Source organism: Octopus bimaculoides, chromosome 22, assembly GCF_046866305.1.
Source record: "Octopus bimaculoides isolate indiv1 chromosome 22, ASM4686630v1, whole genome shotgun sequence".
NCBI classification, from domain to species: domain Eukaryota; kingdom Metazoa; phylum Mollusca; class Cephalopoda; order Octopoda; family Octopodidae; genus Octopus; species Octopus bimaculoides.
The window spans coordinates 21,002,291-21,019,505 of NC_142949.1; positions in this window are offsets into that span (position 1 = coordinate 21,002,291).

A 17,215-nucleotide genomic window follows, 5' to 3' on the forward strand; every position below is an offset into this window, starting at 1 on the left:
GTAAGCCCACAGCTCGGAAATGGTGGGACACTGTACGAGTGCGTGCAGAACGGTTTCGTCGCTCTGCCGGCATCTCGGACAGGTCGGCCCCGTGTTTCTCGAGCCATGCCTGTAGAGCTTATCCCGAACGGGTAGTGCTTCTCGATAGCACTGCCAGGCCAGGGATCTCTGGAAGTTGTCCATAGGTCCCGGCCCGAAGGTCGTCTTAAACAGGCGGGTCAGGTATTCCTCGTCGACGCCCAGGTTCGCCCCGAGATCGTCGTCGTACCTTCCCTCCACTAATCCACTATAGAATGCGTTAGTTGTGATGCAGTCGCTCAAGGTTGACCCGGGTTGTTGGAGTTGCCGAAGAGCAGCGCGACACTCGCGGTGCCATTCGCCCTTCCTCGGCCTCTTCTTGATCCATGACTGCAGTTCGGTCATGGAGACGAGCTGCGGGAAAGCGCGCCGCACAAACGGTGACCACACCTGTTCACCGCTGTCTACGTAGAGCCGGAGATGTCGCAGTCTCAGCGCGTGTCTGCGCATCATCAACCACGGCATGCCCAGTCCTCCTTTTAACGGGTGTTGGCAGCAAACGGATCGCCTAACCATCGGAACGCTTCCTTTCCACAAGAAGCGGAAGAGGATGCGCTCCAGTTTGGTGATGGTAGGGTCGGGACAAGGAACGACGGTCAGGCGGTAGTAGATGACGGACGCGATGTACGTGTTCGCCACCTCCGCCCGACCTTTCAGGGAAAGCTTCCTCTCGGCCCATTGCCGGGCTAGAGTGGCCACCCTTCTCGTTATCTCGTCCCAGTTCTTCTCCGTTTGGAGGTCTGGACCAAACCAGACCCCGAGCATCTCAACCGGACCGTCAGTCCAACGTCCCACGACGGAGGCGCTACTTGACGGCATGGGGTTGCTTCTCCAGGTGCCGAGCCGCAAGCCCACTGACTTATCCCGGTTGATTTTCGCTCCCGTTACCGCTTCGTAGTCTCTCAGTGTCTCGCCGACAAGCTCGATGTGCTTTTGGCTAGACACTATGACGGTGACGTCGTCCGCGTATGCCGACACGCTCGTCCCGCATCCCAACTCTCGCGGGATGCCCCTCAGCGTCGCCAGCTTCCGCTGTAGTGGCTCGAGAGTCAACACGTACAGAAGCGACGAGAGGGGGCATCCCTGACGGACCGAACGTGCAATGTCGAAGGGTCTTGATAGATGCCCATTGACGCGAACTACCGAACGGATGCCTCTGTACAAGGCAGCCATCCAGCCGCGGAAAATGGGACCGAAGCCGGCTGCTATGAGGACAGCCTCCAAGTATTGATGGTCTACCCTATCGAAAGCTTTCGATTGATCTAAATTGATCAGGGCCCCACCCATGCCAGGTTCCTTAACTACCCTCTCTATGATGTAGCGCATCAGATGGAGGTTGTCATGGATGCTCCTGCCCGGCACCGCGCACGTTTGCGCCTTGCCGATCAGTTTCTCGATGACAAGCGCCAACCGCTTGGCTAACACCTTGGCCAAAATTTTCAAGTCTGCATTGAGCAGAGTGATGGGCCTAAAGTTATCTATGACGTCCCCCTTGTTTGGATCTTTCTTCAGCAGCGTTACGGCTCCTCGACTCACAAAACCGGGAATGCTCCCGTTTTGCTGCCAGTTGCAGTACACCGCCACCAAGACGTCTCCAAACAAGTCTGGCTTACAGTTGTAAAGCTCGTAGGGCAGACCATCCAAACCCGGAGATTTGTCCCTCGAGCATCCCGCCATCGCGTCCCTCACTTCCGCCGCCGTGATGGCACCTTCGCAGCACTCCGCCTCTCTTGCCGAGAGTCGTGGCAGGCTGTGCAGGTAGGCACTGAAGTCCACCCTGCGTTCTCGCTCGCCATTCGTCCCAAACAGTCGAGCAAAGTGCCGCTGAAAGGCCTCACACATTTTGCTTGGCTCGAGCAGTTCGCGCCCCTGTTCGTCCACCAGAGACCGAATGGTGGCTTTGTTGCCCTGTTGCGCCTCCGCCACCCGGGCCTCTCGTGCGGCTCCAACACCTTCGTTTCTTAGAGCACGCATCCTAGCCCTGACAACGCACCCTTCGTGTTTGGCGTTGAAGTGTTGGTCAAGGGCCAACCTCGCCGCCAAAACGTCGGATGCAATGCCACTTCTAATTGCCTCTTCTAGCTTCTTAACTAGTTCACCCTCTACTCTGTTTCTGTCTATGGCTAGTGCTTTGCTATACCTAACCGCTTCTGCTTTTATTGCTCTCTTGAGGGCAAACCACCATTTGTTATTGATGATGGCTCCTGTCAAAGCCCTCTTTACTAACGTGCTAATCCGGTCTCTGAAAACTGGTCTCGACGGGAAAGACGCGTTTAGTTTCCAGTAACCGGAGCCCTGCCTATGTGTCTTATCTAAGTCTAGCGTACACGTCACAAGTTTGTGATCCGTGTAGCTGACTATGTGAAATTGTGGACACCCTATGCTATCTCTATCTACTCTCCTACACAGTATTCTATCTAGATACGATCTCGACGACCCGATGCGGTTTGTCCATGTCCACATTGGCGCATTCGGGTAATCGAGTCGGTACCTGTCAGACAGTTGAAAGCGTCTGAGCAGGTCTTTGAGGCATTTGCATCCCCGTCTATTCCTATCTCTGCCCACATAGTCTAGATGCGTGTCCAAGGTAGCATTCCAATCCCCCACTAAAAGTAAAGGACGAGACGTTCCTAGGAATACTTCTAGACGTCGAAAGAAATCCGGCCTACCTGTTAAAGGTGGTGCGTATACTGATATGAGTCGAAAAGCACACCCATCGCTGCCATCGACATCCAGAACAACCAATCTACCCTCCGGGTCTATGAATACTGTCTTTACTTCGAGATCCAGACTTATGCGAAAGAGTACCGCCGTGCCACTACCGCCCATTCTCGGCAGACAGGGAGAAAAATAAATGTTAAACTGTCTGCCAAACATGGACGATAGGGCCCGCGGATCATGGAGTCTGGTCTCGCTTATGGCTATGATTTCTAGTTTATGTGACTTTATGTCATTTAGGAGGTACCCTTGTTTCCAAGGGGACCCCAAGCCACGCGCATTTACACAACCAATCTTGAGCATCATTTTGATTTGAGTGTTAAAGTTTTATAAAGAGAGTCACTTACCGTTTGAGAGTTTTTGTGTCTCCTCCTTCGGGTTTTCTTCGAGGAGATCACTATATAGTTTTTTCGCCAGGTATTTTTGGCATTTGCCAACTGCCTTTGGAAAAATAGATTTTAGTGTGTGGTGCAGGGTTGGTGTTATGTGTAGTATTTTGATGTGTTCTGGCGGTGTTGTGTATGGGTGGTTGCTGGTTTTTATGTCTTCGTTTGTTATGTTTGTTTTTGTGTTGATGTATTCCATCAACTCTGAGTTTTTTGTGTTGATGGCAGTGAGCATTGTGTGTGTACTTGCTTTTGGGGTTTTGTTGCTTGTGTTGTAGTTGTGTGTGCTTGTGTTGGTGTCTGGAGTGTTTTCGGGAGTTGTGTATCTCCCTGCTTTGTTTGCGTTCGCTTTTCTTTTCTTGCTCCTCTTCCTCCTTCCTTTCTGGGCTATTTGCCATTCCTCATTACTTTCATCTTCCGACGAAGGTTCTGAGGAATCGGAAGGGGGTAGGGGCAAATTGTGAGCGTCTGTGTGTGCTTGTGTGAGTGGTTGTGTTGCTGTTTTTGTTGGTGCTGATGGCTTGTTATTTGTGTGAGGTGTGTGTGATGTGGGGGAGGGGGAAACAGTCTTGGAATTTTCTTTCTTTTCCCCTGCTTCCTCACTTGTTGTTTTTGCAGATGCTGTTGTCTTCTCAGTTGCCAGTGTTGCTTGTGTTTCTCTTGTTTTGATTGTTGATGGTGGTGTTGGTAGTAGGGTTTTTTTCCGGGTTTTGGTGGTTGCCCTTGTTGCTTTTTTTGGTTGGCGGCGGTTGGGCAACTGTCCTTGAGGTGTGCCTCGCTGCCGCATACATAACAACGTGGCCGCCTTCCTTCCACCACTACATATAACTTGTGGTCCTTTGCCAGTTGGATGTGTGTGGGGATCTTTTGGCACTCCTCTTCAGTGATGTGGAGGAGGACTTCGACTTTTTTTCCCCCTTCCCAGTTTTTCTCCTCTGCAGTAGCAATTTCTAATATATTTGCCTCCTCCATTTCGAGGCATATAGAACCTACTATCCACTGTGTTTCCACTTGTGAAGGGACATTCTTTACTGTCACCTTCGGCACTCTCTGTCCAAGATAACTCGGTATCATCACCAAGTCATCTGTGTGGAGAGAGAGTGTTGAAAATTCCTTCGCTAACTGTTCGCTCTTAAAGCGTACTAGGACCGTGGCAAATTTTCGTCCCCAAGTAACATGACTTTGAAAGGGCCATATCGGTTTGAGACAAATCTCAATTTTTTGGGTGGAGAAATTCTCCGGTCGCTTCGTTTTCTTGTTGATAAGTCTGTATGATATGTGCTTCTTGTTTGTATTTTCAATAATTGCTTTTGGTATGTGTATTTGTACAGTGTCACCTTCTTTCGTGAGAAGGGATTTTGTGTCATTGATTTGTTTTTGGGTGAATGTTAATATTGTTCTTTTTTCTTTCGTTGCATCGGCAAAATTTGTTTTTGTGATGCTGGCAGATATGTTGTTTGTGGCGTTTGTGGTGTTGTTTATCTTGTTCGTCTTGTAGTTGTTGATGGTGGTATTGACAGTGGTGTTGGTACTGCCAGGTTCAAAGGTGGTGGTAGTGGCGGCAGAGTTTGTCGAAGTAGTGGTGGTGTTGGTGTTGAAGGTCGGTGTCCTGTTGTTGTTGCTGTTGTTATTGTCACTGGTAGTAGCAGTGGTGAGGACAGTGGTCGTGTTAGCAAGGACATTTGTGTCGTTGTCGTTGTTGTTGCTGTTGTTGTTGTTGTCTTTGTCGTTGTTGTTGTTGTTGTCACTGGTGACGGTGGCAGGCAAGACTGCTGTAGCAGCAGAGTTTGTACACGTGATGGTGATAGTGGTGGTGGTTGAGGCAGCAGCAGTTGACTCAGAATCATTGCTCTTCTTCATCACTTGTCTGCGTTCATGCGGAACGGCATTAAGTGTTTTCGCCTCTGGCATTAGGAGCGGGAAGTCGGCCTCGTTGAAAACCTTAGCCATATTCGTTTTAAAGAATATGGCTAGGAACGAGGAAGATATGTTTGAATTTTTGGAAATAAGGCTCTAAATAGAGCTATTTCCGATTTGAAAAATATATGTTCACGAAGTATTTTGTGTTATACACAACTTATACAAAATTTTAAAACAAAATAGGTCTTTTAAGAGGTGAAAAATGCAACTTACATGGGAGCCGATGTGTCTACCGTCCGTCCATGATGATAGATAGATAGATAAATAGATAGATAGATAGATAGATGGATAGATAGGTAGGTAGGTAGATAGATAGATAGATAGATAGATAGATAGATAGATAGATAGATAGATAGATAGATAGATAGATAGATAGATAGATAGATAGATAGATAGAATGTGTGATTGAGTGATGGACTGATTGATTGATTGATGGACGGATGACAAATCAGATAAAAGAATACGAAAACAAAAGGTAACAGAAAATTGAATTGGAAAAAATTATGACTGAGGAAACGAGAGAGAGGGGGGGGATGTGTGCGAAAAGGGGAGACTGACAGACAGAAGTAAGAGAGGGTAAGAGACCGACAGACAGACAAAATAGAGAAAGTGGGACCAATTGGATTCTATAAATATAGAAGTTGAAGGAGAGAAGAAAGAGAAAGAAAAAAAGAAAGAAAACTAAAAAAAAAAGTAAAACAAAAATTAAAGAAAGGAAATTATATTGGTGAAATACGAACAACAAAAAGATTTGTAGTAAAATTAGAAACGAGAAAAGGAACGATAGAAAGGAAGAAAGCTTGGAGAAAATAAAGGAGGCGGGAAGAAGAAGAAGAAGAAGGGAATAAAAATGGTATGAAAGATATTGGGCTGAGGAACGTATGTAGGTGTTTGCGTGTGTATGTGTATATACATGTATTTACGTATAAACAAACACCCACACACTCGTACATATATAATGTGTATTGAGCATATCCCTACTTATACCACAAAATAATGCCTGCATGAATGTGTGTGTGTGTGTGTGTGTGTGTGTGTGTGTCTGTGTCTGTGTCTGTGTGCGTGTGTGCTCATGCGTGTATGCGTGTGTGTTGTATTGCTGTGTTTGGTGTGAGCCCCCGCCCCCTGTATTCTGTAACATGTTATTATTCTCCCCACTATAATTTTCCTTTCCAAGATCCTTCCAGAGTCTCTTTAGCTACACCTACTTCGACAGAGATGTCCTTAACAACAGCCTGGCGATGGAACATAATGTGATAGTCATTTCACAAACACAGTTAAGGGAGTGTTTGTAATGCTCTCTCTCTCTCTCTCTCATTCTCTCTCATTCTCTCTCTCTCGCTCTCTTATTCTCTCTCTCTCTCTTTCTCTCTCCCTCTCTCTCCCTTTCACTCGTTCTCTCTTCCTACTCTATCACACTCTCTGGTCTATATTTATCGTATTAGAGAAGATAGTGGAACTCTTTAATGTACTGGTCATTGTAGCCTCTGTAGCGTATCAACTAGCCTCTCTTCGCAACACAGTGGCCTCTCTTCGCAACACAGTGGCCTCTCTTCACAACACAGTGGCCTCTCTTCACAACACAGTGGCCTCTCTTCACAACACAGTGGCCTCTCTTCACAACACTGGCCTCTCTTCACAACACAGTGGCCTCTCTTCACAACACAGTGGCCTCTCTTCACAACACAGTGGCCTCTCTTCACTATCATTGATTTACTGGTCTCTCTTCAATGGAGTGGACACCATATTCTGGTCTTTCTTTAGTGCAGTTAGCAATGTGCTCTGTATTTTCTGTAGCGATCGTAATTGTCTCCTCTCATCGTAGTGGTCTGCAGTGGCCTCCATAAAATTCGACGTGGATTCAAAAATTCAAAATAGAAATTTCCACTGGAAACATTTAGTAGAACCCAACATATTATAGTAAATCTGTAACTCCAGATGAGCCCTAAAACCCACTAGATTTACTACCAAAGTTGCTTGATCATGTTTTCCTCTTTAGTTTTGTATATCAGGCACCGCATTGTCAAATAGTTGTTTTGTAAGACACGAGTTTGTAATTTACAAGATATTTGATTTTCTATATATAGCAAGACAAGGTTCGACTTGGAGACTTCCTTCTTGGCACCGACAGAAGTTATATGAATGGATCCAATGATAGGTTTAGCTAAATAGTCCTTTGTTCAAGAAATAAATATAAATGAAGCTTTTATCATTGCATTCTTTCTTTTATAAGTCATTTTTCTTCCGCAAGGATCCAGTCTTCCTGATATTTGCGGTCAAATTGCCTAAAACCACCAAACATATATTGTTAACCAATACCTCGCCCCCGCAACTGTCATTTTCTTTTCCTTTGTTGTTGTTTTTGTTGTTCCCGCCGTCATTGTTGGTGTTTCTGAGAACCCAAGTTCTTATCGAGCAGATCATTGGTCAAATGCGTTTCAGTCGTGATCATCACATTTTTCTGTAAATCGTTTCCTTCATTTTCCAGTCTGTCCATTTCGAGGGAGATTTTCTGCTCTTTCTAGTGCCGAGTAGAGAGTTTAAATCTGTTTCACTTCCTCGAACATTGAAGACCAAATGAAGAATTGGGGGCACCACCTCCATGGAAGACTTTTTAAAATCGAATTTAAAAGCTTACTGTGTTTTGTTAATTAAAATTGTGTTAGTTGTAATTGTGTTGAAATTCTGTAAAACATATTTTTCAAAATGCTCACTTACTGACTTCTTAAAACTTCGATTATGTTTCAAAATCTGCTGAGTAGCCAGATAAACCTTGCAGTACACGAATGAGTAGCGGTGCAACAGTAAGTTGGGGCACATTGGAGGGTAACTGCGCATCTTTTTAGAATCAGCAACGTGGCAGCTTTATCACAGCTTTAATGAGAATTCTCAAAAGTAGAAAATAATTTCCACAATTGGCCTAACACCAATTCTTTTTATAATGCAGTCAATAATTCAAATCTGACATTCGAAAAACCGCAATTTATAAATATTCGTCCGTTTAATTGAAGGGGGGGGCGGTGAGTCATTATGACCTGTTTTGTTTACAGAAAAACATTTCAAACACAGAATCCGTGCTGTAAGCATTTTGATGTGATGAGAGAAAGTTAAATAGACGATAAACAACAGGAGGAGATTCTGTCGAGATAACTGATGAAATTCTTTGTGGTTGTTGAACTTGCAACAATGGACACGAGTCACTCATACAGGATGGTCTCAACTGGAGCGCGGTTAATATGTGATATGATCATTAAGCGCCGATGTTGCAAAATCACAATAACAAAGGTTAATCAAATAGGACAACTTCTATTTAATCAGTCAACATGCTAGGAATAGCAGTCAAGTCTCCTTCGACCCATGCTCAATATGTAATCGACTTACTCCCCACCGCTTCTCCCTCGGTATTGTTGGCCCTGTGACAAAATTTGAAACGATTAAAAGTTGGTCGAGTTAAGACTGATGTGGAACACCGAATATTTATTGTTCTCATGTCAAACCAACAACACTGAGTAGACTTGCTTTTAGAACATTATTTAGTCTGACTTCAACTTAGTCTGACCTCAATATCGTAAAAGTATATATATATATATATATATATATATATATATATATATATATATGTATGTATGTATGTATGGATGTATGTATTATATTATATTATATCATATTATATCATATTATATATCTTCACCCTTTATACATTTATATATATATATAAGGACATAGATAGATAGAAAGATAGATATAGGTAAATCAAAAATGAAAATTGTCGCAAATGAAGCAACAACGGTCAAAAGGACGAACACATAGAATGTGATTAGCTTGACGCAGTAAAGTGGGTAAAAAGAGTAGCGTTTGGGGCATGGATCTTCGCCAGAAAGTGGAGAAACGGAAGGTCTGGAGAAGGAAAAAAATCCATGCACGTGTGTGGTTACATGGCTGAAGCGAGCTGTATGTGTGTGTGTGTGTGTGTGTGTGTGTGTGTGTGTGTGTGTGTGTGTGTGTGTGTGTGTGGAAAGAAAAGATAGTTTCACCATTTCATAGCGAAACCGTTGTACTAGACTTTGACAATGTTTGGTATTTTGGCATCTGAAGCAGCTGGAGATACGATAGTTTCATCAAATGAACCGGCTATAGCAAGCAAAAGTGGCCATAGTTGGACATACGACAGTTCAACATAATAGCCACATAATATATATGTACGTATGTATGCATATATATATATATATATATATATATATATATATATACATACGTACATATATATATATATATATATATATATATATATATATATATATATATATATACATATGTACATACATATATATACATTCGTGTGTCCGTGCGTGTGCCTGCATGCGTGTGTGTCCGTATACGTGCGTGTGTGTATATGACCATGTATGTGTATGCATGTGTGTGCGTGCGTGTGCATATGTGTGTGTGAACGTGGAGATGTGTGAGTTTTATTGCGTGTATGTGAGTGCGTGTGTGTGCGTGATTGTTTGTACGTGTGCGCATGTATATGTGCGTGTGTGCGGGTGTGCGTGTTGTGTGTGTGGTGTGTGTGGGAGGTATATGTAAGGTATATGTGCATTGATGTGCGTGCGCGTGCGTGTATGTGAGCGTGTGTCTGTATGTATGCGTGTGTGTGTATGAACGTGTGTGTATGTATGGGTTTGTGTTATGTGGAGGTATATGTGCTTTCATGTGTAGCGGACTTGCTTCTTGCAGCCTACGGTATCATGCTATTCGCATTTTTCAGTTATCTAATACTTTCCTTGTTATTCTGACCGTGCCAAGAAAGCTAACCTTTTGTAACATTTCTCCTGGGCACTCTATTCCAATTTCCTTCATATTTCCCTTGAGGTCTTCTGATACTGTTCCAGAGGACCCAACAATAACTGGCACTAGCTTCATCTTCTTCATTTTCCAGAGCCGAGCTAGTACGTACTTAAAAGGGTTGTATTTATCTATCTTACCGCCTTCTTTCTTGACTATTCGTTCGTCATAGAGACATGCACCATCAACTGTATATGCGGTACACCTTGGCCACCGCCACCAGGTCCCGTCTGTTATTTTCTAGCATCTGATCTGTTTGGATGGGGAAATCCCAAAGGATTTTGCTAGTCTCCGACTCCGCCAATCTCTGCGGTTTCTGCTCATACCACGTCTTGCCTCTCTCTAGCCCCCACTTTTCGCAGTTTCCAATGTAGCTCCTTCGCTACCTGGTCGTGTCACCACAACTTGTAGTGGTTTTGGGAAAGTCTCGAGCATTCGCTCGAATTATGGGCAATGGTTTCATCCATTCTATTGCAGATGCGGCATAGCGGAGACACTTGCTCATTCCTAAGGTTGACCTTCCCGTTCGTGGACAAAACTTGGTCTTGTGCTACCAGTTTCCTATTTTTAGTGTTCATTTCATCAGCCAATCCCACCTATTTTTTCCAGCAACTTCTGTTGTGGCTACATGAGTATGATTGTGCCATCTCTTCTTCTGTAATTCTTCTTCGTGTCTTTTTTGCACTTCTTCCTTTGTTTTTCTTTTTTTCTCTGCTTTCAATACTCCTTCGTTCATAACTGTCACTAGCAAAGTTTCCTTATTTTGGGCTAGGTATCTCATTAAGCTCTCGAGTTCGACACACGCAGTCATCCACACTTATCAGTCCCCTTCCTCCATTTGCTCTCTTCGTGTATAGGCGATCAGTGTCTTCACGTGGATAATGGGCTCCATGCATCGTTAGGAGCTTTCTTGATTTCCTGCCCTTCTCCTTTAGTCCCTCCTCTGTCCACTTCAGGATTTCAGCGCTATAGCGAATTGCTGCGACTGCGCGCGAGTTTATTGCCGAAATTATATTTCTGACACTCAGCTTTGAAGACAATATTTCTCTCACTCGCCGCAGGTACTCTCCTTTTGCCTTTACCTTCATGCCGTGGTGTTTGATTCCATCTGCTTCAAGTATTCCCAGGCATTCCATCTGCCTCAAGTATTCCCAGTATGCCCACTTGGAAACTACATGCCTCCTATCCTGACAAGCTTTCCTCGTCTGATCACCATTGTTGCACATTTTGAGAGTCCAAACTCCATCTTAATACCATTGGAGGAAATTCGCACAGACTGGGCTAGGCTGTTCACTTCTGCCTCAGTTTTTGTGAATAGGTTCAGGTCATCCATAAATAACAAGTGGTTCAGTTTTCCCTTACCTCTTCCGAGATCATACCCCAACTTTGTTGTCTGTATTTCACTCAAGGGGATCATTCCCAGCACGAAGGGGGACACAGTGTTCCCCAGGAAGATTCCTCTCTTGGTTTTCACCTCTCCTAATACTTGTTTCCCTGCTGTCAATTCCGTTTTCCAGCACTTCATGCTATTCCATATAAGGCTTCTCATATTTTCCGCTACTCCATACATTTCCATCGTTCTTCTTATCCAGGAGTGTAGTATCATATCGTATGCTTTGCGATAGTCACCCCATACCATGCACAAGGCTGTATGCCTTCTCATGGAGTTCCTGATAATTAGATTATCAATTCAGAGCTGATTCTTCTTTCCCGAGCTTCTCTTTCGGCACTCCTTCTTCTGTTCAGTAGGTAGCAGCCCAGATTTTTGAAAGTATCTATACATTTCACCGGCCAAGGCACCTGGTTCCCACATTAGCAGAAAGCATGTTATTGGTCTAAAGTTGGCTGCAACATTTCCTTTTTCAAGACCCTTGAACTTAGCAATGTCTTTCTCTTTGTCGTCCAGCTTGGAACTGCGCCTTCTTGCAAGCACTCATCGAGCTGTTATACTATCCTTTCACAGAATCCTCTTAGCTTCTTCATCCAATAACCTTGGACTCCATCCGGTCCTGGGCACTTCCAATTTGGGTATTTTCTTAACTACTTTTTCATCATTTCTTTAGTTATCTTTATGTCTTCTTGGCCTTCTATGTTTCTTAACCTATCTTGGATTTCATGCAGCTACTTCACTTCATCATGTTCTGCAGGTTGGTCCCAGATCCCTCTCCAGAATGCCCTGCTTTCATCTACATCTGATATCATTGCTACGTGTATTTGTCCATTTAGTTTCTCAAACACTTTCTTCTGATTTGCTTCAAACAATTTGTTTTGCCTGAATAGCTTTGTTCTATTGTCATATCTTTCCTGTTTTGCTTTGATTGCTACTACTATATGTTTCAGTTCTTCCAATAATACGTCATAACCTTTATTCTATATGTTCTTTCTGGCACATATGCGTTTACGTATTATACTGTTTCTACCTTTGTTTTTCTTTTACCTCACTTAGTCTCTCTTTAGTCGCCATGTTGCTTAGAGTGTAGGAGGATTATTACTGCTCCATTCATGTTTTCAGTTGAGGCTTGGACTGTCTATTACTATGCATGTGGATAATTATTATTATTATTTAACGAAGTTTAGACAAAGATTTTACCACCAGACAAAGGGTTGCGCCATTGGTACCCCCATGGCAGTTAATTTCGCTAATGTCTTTATGACAAACTTCGAGACAGAGTTACTGAAGACATTCAAATCCCTTCATGGTCATGAACCAATACTCTGGTTACGGTTCATTGACGACGTATTTTTTTGTCTGGGAAGGATCACAGGATAGTTTAATGGACTTCTTGCATTTCTGTGACTGGTATGCTAGAAACTATGATTTTAAGTCCAACATAAAATTTACGTCTAGTTTTTCAAAAACTAGCGTTGAATTTTTGGACACAAAAGTCAAGTTTTCTGGAGGCAGAATAGTGACAGAGTTATTTCGCAAGCCCACGTCATCCCACATTTATCTTCACCGCCGCTCCGACTATCCACATCATCTTATTCGATCAAATCCGAAATCCCAATTTTTGAGGATAAAACGGATTTGTACTGACATAGGGGATTACTGGAAACATGCAAATGATTTTGTATGTCATTATGTCAAACGAGGTTACAATGAATCATGATTAAAGGAAATAACAAATGAAATAACTAAGATTAGCGAAGATAGTCAAACCTACACGCATCATTTTCGCAAACACAATACAATAGATTATAGAATTCCTTTAGTGATTAGCTGGCACCGACATTTCGCTGGCATTTCAAATGTGTTGCATGAAAGTTACCAGCATGTGGCGAAAAAATATCCTCGTTTCAAACAGATATTTCCTCACCCGCCCATTGTAGCTTTTAGACGGAATAAGAATATAAGAGAATTATTGACCTCTATATCTGACTCCAAGAAAACGAACATTGGAGTGTCTGCATGCTGTACCTTAAAGAACAGCCACAAGAGAGGTAAGCCCTGTTCATTGTGCAACAACATGAATGAAATGAATTCCATCAGAAATCATAACAGAAATGTTATAATTTATACAGAAGGTGGAACATGTAATATTCCCATTTAGTGTACGCTGCAGAATGCACGAAACACAACTTAATTTATGTTGGTTGTACAACAGAAACATTAAACAAAAGGTTTAATGGGCACATATTCGACATCAGGCACAATAACAGTAGTTCGACAGAACTTGCTGAACATTTCGTTTCAAACAGCTGCAACTTTGAAGAAGACTTGAAAGTGCATATTCTCAGAAAATATTCTGAATCTGCCCCACTTTCACTTCTCAGAATGTATGAGGAGAAATATGTTTGCGGGTTATTAACATCACGCTCTGGAGGAATGAATAAGATGACAGGAGAATATCATCAAATTTATACAAAACTGTTTGATTAGATATTCTTCTTTCTCTCTTTTTCTTTCCTTTTTTTTCTGTCATATTCTTTTTTCTATTTTTTCTGTCTTTTTCTTTTCGCCTGATATAAAATTGTAACTTAAAATCTGATGATGTCATTCCATCAACGTGTGGACGCTGGTTGCTCTCGTACATACTTTACGTTTAAATTTCTGTAATTTTGAATTTTTATCACTTCTTATTTTGAACTTGACAAAGACAGACTTACTGTTGAAATATCGTTCGACTAATAAAAGATCTTACAATCGAATCGCGCTCTTCGTCTTGACTGTTTACCTTTATGAAGAGTTACGTCAATCCTTTTAAAATTATTATTATTATTATTATTATTATTATTATTATTATTATTATTATTATTATTATTATTATCATCATCATCATCATCATCATCATCATCATTCAGTAGTCTTATTTTTATAACGTGCTTTCACTGCACTACCGAGTGCAGCTCTGTGTGCCTTGGGTATGTGCTGTGGTGCTCTTACTTTTACTGTGTTGAAAGTGTTTTACATAGGATGTGTGTAGTGCCTTGTAGTGCTATTTTCTGCATGTTACATATACTTGTTAGTCCTGGTGTTTTTGTTATGTATTTGTCTGAAAATCTTTTTATCATACCTAACGCGCTTAGTATGATAAGAACTGTTTCTGTTTTTAGACTCCATATCCGAGTTACCTCTATTTCCAGGACGTTGTATTGTGATAGTTTCTCCGTTTCTTTTAGAGAAAAGTTGTCATCTGTTGGTATTGATACATCAATTAGAAAGCATTTTTTAAAGTTTTAGTTTTATTATTATTATTATTATTATTATTATTATTATTATTATTATTATTATTATTAATATTATTATTATTATCATTAACCAGGTGATGTCTTACAAATGTACAGTTGCAGTTTTCAAAAGGCTTCATCATTGCTCTTCGAACAAATACAAGACTGTTTTACAAAACTCACTGTAGAACTTGTATAGCATCTCTTGTTTAATAAATGTTGTAGTCAAGTATTCACTATTTTCCTATATCATAGACTACTAGATCTTTGATCGAAATATATAACGGATAATAAACTCACACACACACACACACACACACACACTTAAGCCTGTACGGGTGCCTGGGTACATTCGTATATAAATGGCTACATATACCCATATCTCAATGTAGTGTGTCCGTGTATGTGAGTGGTTGCTTATGTTTTTATTGTCTTTTTTTTTTGTAAAAAATCTTTCATGAAAGTGATTGGTTTTGAATATTTTCAAGAGATTTGCAATCTCCTCCTACAATCTCAGTTCAGTTTTCATTCATAAAGATGGCTTGTGCATCTCATGTGTTTAGGAGGCAGGTTGGTCGGTGGGTGGGGGCGATTATTGGGGAAAAATAACAAAGCATGTTTGATATTAGTTTCAAGCTCTGGCAAAAGGCCAGGAATTTTGGGGAAAGGAGAAAGTCGATTGCATCGACCCCAATGCTTAGCTGGTACTTATTTGATCGACCCCAAATTGATGAAGGGTAAATGACCGGTGGCATTTAAACCCAGAATAGAGCATTAGATATCAGGAAAACAAATTTAAATGGTTTAATGAGCCCATAATGCTAGCTATCACCTTGGAAGAGATAATGTAGAAGATTGTTTCAAACCATTTATGAATCCCAGATATAAACCTGTTTAAATAAAGACGCCTTCAAAAATAGCTTTATTCTCGACGTTGGTTACAAGATTCTAGTTTAGAGTCGGTACCTCGAATTTAGCTAGCCATTTATCTCCCTCGTTCCATGAACCCACTTAAATCCCTTAAAACATTTCATCTGAGGTACATGTGCGCGGTCTTGTTAAAAGGCGACTGCAATGCTCTGTTTCATCAATGGAGAAAACCAACTTCGCTCCACTAAGCAAATAACCTTGGGCTTATCCTGATTGAGTTTATCTTGCCTATATGTTGTGATCATTTCTGTATCTTAGCAACAAAAGCTAAATAAACTTATCCTAACATTAGATTTAATGAACGTCGCAGCAAATCCAGATTTGGTTCGTTCGTACTCCTTACTTGCTCAGAATTCTGTGTTTTACCCACGGACTGCATGTTTCACAGCGATTCTAACATGTTTGTCAAAAATACCATCTTAACCTTGGTTGCAATTTTTAAAATAAAACTGTATGTGCATGTGTGTATATATGCATGTACACACACGCGTGCGCGTACGCGCAAACACATACATGCATACATACATACATACATACATACATACATACATACATACATGCAGGAATGACTGTGTGGTAAGTAGCTTGCTTACCAACCACATGGATCCGGGTTCAGTCCCACTACGTGGCACCTTCGGTAAGTGTCTTCTACTATAGTCTCGGGCCGACCAGAGCCTAATGAGTGGAATTTGGTAGACGGAAACTGAAAGAAACCCGTTGTATGTGTGTGTGTGTGTGTGTGTGTGTGTGTGTGTGTGTGTGTGTGTGTGTGTGTGCGCGTGCGTGTTTGTATGTATGTATGTATGTATGTTTGCATGTCTGTGTTTGTTCCCCCACCATTGTTTGGCAGCTGGTGCCGGTGTTTACGTACCCGTAACTTAGTGGTTCGGCAAAAATGACTGATAGAATAAGTAGTTGGGTTACAAAGAATAAGCTCTGGGGTCGATGCGTTCGACTAAAGGCGGTGCTCCAGCATGGAAACAAATAAAAGAGTAAAGGAGTAATATAAATAAATTATAAATATTATATTCGTTGTCCGCACACATCTTTATCAGTAGATATTCAGTGAAGCTTTACATAGCGTCGCACTGTTATCGACTGTTATTTCCAGCAAACATTAGTGCCTTGTTGCACCACTATTATATATGTACATATATATATATATATATATATATATATACACGCGTGGCTACGGAGTACGGAGTGAGATAGAGTTAATGAGACTACATATATGTGTGATAATTTCTCTCTATGAATTATGTCATAAATATATGACTGGAACAGAACAACAAATTTAGCATGTATTATAAGAGAGCGTTGTGTGAGGTGATAGATGGTGGTTGCTGTATTAAAAGTGGTTTATTTACTTCGTGTCTGCTGGAAGCTTTTACTAAACACGCTCAGCCACGCGGGATAATGACAATAGAAAGATGAAGATTAATAATCCAGCAAGACTTGAGTGTTATTATTTGAAATATCGATCTTACCTCAAATGTTAGACGTCATCACCGATTCATTCAGTTGCTTTAGTAAAATGATTGATAGGGATTCAACACTCTTATATTATTGATATACTGAAGCAGCGAAATGGGCGAGATGTAACAAAATTGCATTCTGAGTTCAAATCCAAGTGAGGAGAAACTTGCATTTTATGCTCACAGAATCGATAAAAA